Here is a 6,005-nt window from a genome sequence, read left to right on the forward strand (position 1 = left end):
TTATTTATATCATTTCTTTTAGCAGCTCTATACTACTGGTTGTAGTTTTGTATGTTTACAGGTATACAGGGAAAATTCCTTTGTATACGACGGATTTGTCGGCGTGCCTGGGGAAACGAGTAATCCGGAGCATGACAGTACCCCTCATGGTAGCGAGTTTTAAAAGAAAAAGATTTCCGTGTGGGAAACGATTTTTAAAAGAATTTTCTGGCTTTTCCTGGATATTAGTATTTCAAAACGAGTTTTCGAGTAGAAAATATTTTAAACTGATAGATGTGGATTTATGAAAATTTATGATGAAATAACTGTGGATGTGAATGGTGTATGAATATGCGGATGTTCATATTTAGTGATTGTATCTTGTTTTATATATCTTGTACTTGTGCGACGCCGTACAATACAAGGAAGACTCTTTCCGTGTGAACAGTGGACTCCCTATATTTGTGGCGGATCTGACATACCCTTAGGTCAGGATTTTCAAATAAAATAAAAAATTTTAGACACTTCCGCATTGAATTTATATCAAAAAGGGACCCTGGGACGTGACAGATTCCCTAGGATTGAGTGGATAGTGGTGGAATAGTATGATCTAATGGGTGGAAATGGTCAAAGGGGTAAATCGAAGGGCGGAAAACTTACAAGCATCTAGTGCTTGGTGCTTTTACAAGCATCATAGCCGAACTCTCTCTTTCTCTATATATATATAGAGAGAGAGAGAGAGTTCCACTACTATGCTATCAATAGTACCAAGCGCTTGGCGCTACTAAGTTTTCCACCATTAGATCTATCCTTTGACCATTTTCACATGTTAGATCATACTATTCAACCAACTATCCACTTAATCCTAGGGGACAACTATTATTCTAACCACATTCCTTAATACAAGGACCGAAAACCTACAACCATCAATAACTTGTATTTTTAAAAGTATAGAAGCTCAATTCTATGTAAAGAAAGAGAGAAAGAGTCCGGCTATGATGCTTGTAAGAGCACTAAACACTTAGTGATTATAAGTTTTTTGCGTTAGCTCAATCTCTTTGCCCATTTTCACGTGTTAGATCATACTATTCAACCTACCACCCACTCAACCTTAGGGGACCACTATCATCATAACCGCACAACCAAATGCCAAAAACCTACAAACACCTATAACTTGGTGCTTTTAAAAGTATAGGAGCTCAATTATATATATATATATATATATATATATATATATAGAGAGAGAGAGAGAGAGAGAGAGAGAGAGAGAGATGTTAGTTGTATGCCCTAGAAGCCTATCAGGCTGACGCATTTTATTTTCTATGGGACATATATTGTACTTAATCTTTATTATTTATATAATTGGGCTTTTTATTCCATTTATGTTTAATGTGTCCATAAATCATCCTTTGAATTAATAAGATGATAATATGTATTCTCAAGAGTTGAGAATTTGAGATACATATTATTGGTGATTAATTCATAAATGCTCTCAATCGGAGGATCATCATGGGGACGATGATTGATCCGGTAAGATTGATATGTGTGCCGCTTCTCTTTTGGGATGGCGAATCTCGAGTCATCAGTATGGGAACACTGGAGCGAACATACAGGTGGTTGTTGAACTAGGGTACTGAGCGTGACCAACTACGAACAGTTACATGGATGTCTACTCATTCGTCAGTAACAGGCTCCATATTGCAGTGGTACAACTGATCCTTAGACCTGCGACACCACGACCATTCAATGTGAGGCTACTGTAGTTTGACTATGCAACAAACTCTGATCCTAGCCATGGGTCTTAGTAGTATATGTTGACTGCAGTCGGTTCATACCAGGATTGGGTGTGAGTTTATAGGGATCTATTGCTCTCGGTAGAGAGATGATTAGTTCTATACTATTTGTAAGACAAAGCTTAGAAATCCTCGGCCGGGGTAATATGGTGTATGGATAGAAGTTTTCAAGAGTAACCAGAAGAGTTTCTGTCCTATCAAATTTGTCATATGACGGGTGATGGGGTTTGACGAATATTCCATAACCTCCACTCAGTTGGAACTATGCGATAGAATGATTGTATTGTACGGTAATTGCACCTAGAGGTTCAGTCTGATATTCATTTCTGACTGGATTGCCACTACATGCTGCTAGGCGTCACTGGTGGATTGTGGGAACCAATAGAAATAATTATTAATAATTAATTATCCTATTAGGGTGGAATCAAAAGAGTTTGAGCCATCGAAAGGAGTTTCGATGATGATGTAGATGGGGATCGCATCATATCTCACTATCAGACAAAATTGAACCTATTAGGTCACACACATAAGAAATCACGTATGATCGATGTTAAGGAGACGATAAAAGAAGTTTATCGGATGGGTTAATTGCAATTATAATATAGTTAAATACTAAAGTTTACTAATTTATTAGTAAAAGAACTAATTTGCAATTATTGCAAATTAGAGGTATTTATGTGTAAAAGTTGCATGGTGTATTTACTAATCGTTAGTAAATAGTATGAGGACTTATGCGTAAATGTTACACACAAATCGAATTAGAATTAGGATTCGGAATTCGGTTAATATTATAACTAACTTGTGGGTTAATGGATAATCCAATCGGACTGGAATTTCGATTAGGATTAGGATTAGGCTTAGGGTTTTCTCATTATAAATATATGTCATATGACATATTAAAATAAATGAAAAAATAATACAAGAGAAATAGATAACCCTAGCCGTCAATCCTCTTTCTCTTCTCCTCAAGTTCTCCACAATTAATCCATCGATTTCGATCTTCAAAAAGTTACTAGCACATTTAGAAGATTGATTCATCTTCCTCAAATCGATGCAAAAGTTATCGTAATCGGATCACGGATCGAAGCGGTCGTCTAATTCGATCAAGGGCGTGATTTCGTGTGAACGCGAGTAGAGGTCGGGTACGTGCGCGGCTAACCGAGGACGAACAATTTTAACAAAGATTGTCGACTTCGCGGTGATCTCGACCCGCGTGAGGTAAAACAAAATAAAATAGATCCTATTTGATTAGATCAATTAGATCTATTAATGATCTAAAACGAAACACGAGATGATCTTTGGTTTTAAGAAAATTTTAATTGTGTTATTTTCTTCCGCTACGTACACATAATTTTCTTACAGTGATATCAGTGCCACCCTCGTCGTTTGTTTTAGATCTAATCTCTTTTTCGATGTTAATTGGGTTTTTCGGAACGATCGAATTCAAAACGATGAAGATTGTTTTTTCGAACAATTTTGATTATTTTGAAACGTTAATTAAATTGCACGTAAAATATAATTTTGTATTGTATGCACATTGCGATGTTAACTCTGCTAGGCTGCGGCAGTTGGCATGCGGCCGAGCAAGTAGCTAGAGCTTGCATGAATTCGTCATGTTGATGACATACATGCACACATTAAGCTTTAATGCCTTACACGTGATCTCTTTAATTACGATGGCCATGAAATATGTGCATAGTAGCACTAATTAATTAGATCATGGCATGGGCTTTTGATTGCATGTGGTACGCGGCGATGTGCATGGACAATATGCACATGGTGCTATGTCCGTGCGTGCGCCGTGCTGGCAAACAGCTTGCGTGCGGTGAAATTTGTATGCAGCGCGGCTAGGATGCGACTATGCCATGTGGTTGCATCATGAATCGCAATTTAAATTAATTTTAAAATTTAAAATTTAGTACATCAGATGTATTAGATCTTTTTAATAATTTTACGAAAAATTGCGATTCTTGAAACAAATAAAGATTTGTTTTTTAATTAATCTGAAACCCAATTAATTAAAATTTGAATTAGGGAATTTAATATTATATGCATGTGATGTGTATGAGGTGGTGATCGTGGATAGCGACCTTGTGATGTGCATGTATCATGTAATGATGTGAATTGTTGTAATTTAAGAAGGACCCAGTATTAGATTATTTTTTTTAGGTCCTTGCGTGTATCAATTAAATCATGTAATTTGGAGACCTGTGTGTCTCATTAATTTTATGAGTTGTAAGGTTATTGTTGTAAAATTAATAAGGAAAATGATAGTTTAGGTTTGAGAGGGATTCGTTACATTCAAGAGTCAATGCGAAGCAGATCAAGTTTGGACCAGATGCTGATCAAGGGAGAAGACAAGAGTTGATCAACTCCAATCCGATCAAGACGCAGAATAAGAAAAGGTTTTCTTGTGTGTAATACCCTTATGACCCGATTCCGGCCTAATGGCTCAGGCCCGAATCAAGATAAAATTCATGATCATCACCGGTAGTTAATTTTATATGTGATGTATGTATGCATATGATGTGATGGTTTGCATGAGATGTAAATTAATAACAAATTAAAACTGATGAGACAAACTAATCTCCCTAAATGAAATATTAAGTTAATGGTGTTAAGAACCCATTAGTGGCCTTCCACCGTTGTAGGGTGTGGGCGTCTTTTTAGTGTTGATTGATGCACTCGGATACGGGGGTCAGTTGCATTAGGGAGCCGCAACCATTCTATTGGTATGAGATGCTGTGTGGTAAGAAAGAGGTTGAATCCAAGAATCTGTCAGCATGAGTATTCAACGACATTCTTATTTGCACGATGAATGGTGGGTCTAACTTAACCATGAGATAAGGCTAAGAATCTATCAGGATGAGGCCTATATTTTATGGAGGTTAAAGATTAAATTGCAATTTGCTTGAAAAGTATTGAACAAAAGTTGTTCACTTATTTGTTTGCTCATTACCAAGAATCTGTTAAGATGAGGTGGTGTGTAAACAGATGGGACCGCAATCCCCACTAGAAACTTTTAAATAAAGTTTCCGTTTTCTCCGCTCAGGGAGTGTGGAGATTCGCCAAATTAGTGGGAGGCACCATTTAAATTTAAAGACCCTAATCAAATGGATTACGATTAAGTACACAACTAATTAGAATCTTAACCTTCTATAGAAAATGGCTGCATCTAACCCACTTGCCAAAATACTTGATATTAATTGCTTAACTGGACCGAATTTTACCGATTGGCTAAGGAATTTGAGAATTGTTCTCAATTCTGAGAAACTAGCCTATGTGTTGGACACAGAGGCTCCAGCGGTGCCCGAAAATCCAACAGCTCAACAAAGAGTTGCAAGAAATAAATGGACTGATGATGATATGAAAGTAAAATGCTACATGCTTGCGTCTATGAGCAATGAGTTGCAACGCCAGCATGAGCACATGGAGAGTACTGCTGATATTCTACTTCATCTCAAGGAGTTGTATGATGAGGAAAGTCGAACAGCTCACTACGAGGTGTCGAAGCGACTGTTCAGGGCTAAGATGTCCGAGATTCATGTCATTGAAACTAGTAACTTATCGGTTTGTTCTACTTTCACATGGGTCATTGACTCTGGATGCACCTCGCATTTATGTATTTCAATGCAGGGGCTAAAACAAAGTAGAAGACTTAGGGATGGAGAGCTTACCCTACGCGTTGAAAACGGAGCAAGAGTTGCTGCTGTTGCTGTGGGGGCTTATCTTTTATGTCTGCCGACAGGAGTAGTCTTAGAACTTAAAAGATTGTCTTTATGTTCCTAGTGCGACTAGAAACCTTATTTCTATTTCACGTTTGGTATTGGACGGTTATAAGTTTATTTTTGAATCAAACGTTTGTTCAATTTATTTGAGAAATAATTTGATCGGTTATGGTTCTTTAATAGACAATCTCTATCACTTACATATGGATGTTAGTGTTAATACAGTTGATAATGGCTTGAATGAAAACACTATTGGTTTCAAAAGACAAAGAGATGAGGTAAATAAAACGTACTTGTAGCATCTTAGACTCGGTCACATTGGAGAAGATAGGATTAACAAGTTGGCTAAGAATGCTGTCTTAAGGTCCTTACCTTCTGAACCATACCCAGCTTGTGAATCATGTCTTCAAGGAAAAATGACTAAGTCTCCTTTTGTTGGACAAGGAGAGAGAGCTACTGAAGTACTCGCCCTAATACATACTGATGTATGTGGACCATTCGATGT

The sequence above is a fragment of the Ananas comosus genome, linkage group 16, assembly GCF_001540865.1.
Source record: "Ananas comosus cultivar F153 linkage group 16, ASM154086v1, whole genome shotgun sequence".
NCBI classification, from domain to species: Eukaryota; Viridiplantae; Streptophyta; class Magnoliopsida; order Poales; family Bromeliaceae; genus Ananas; species Ananas comosus.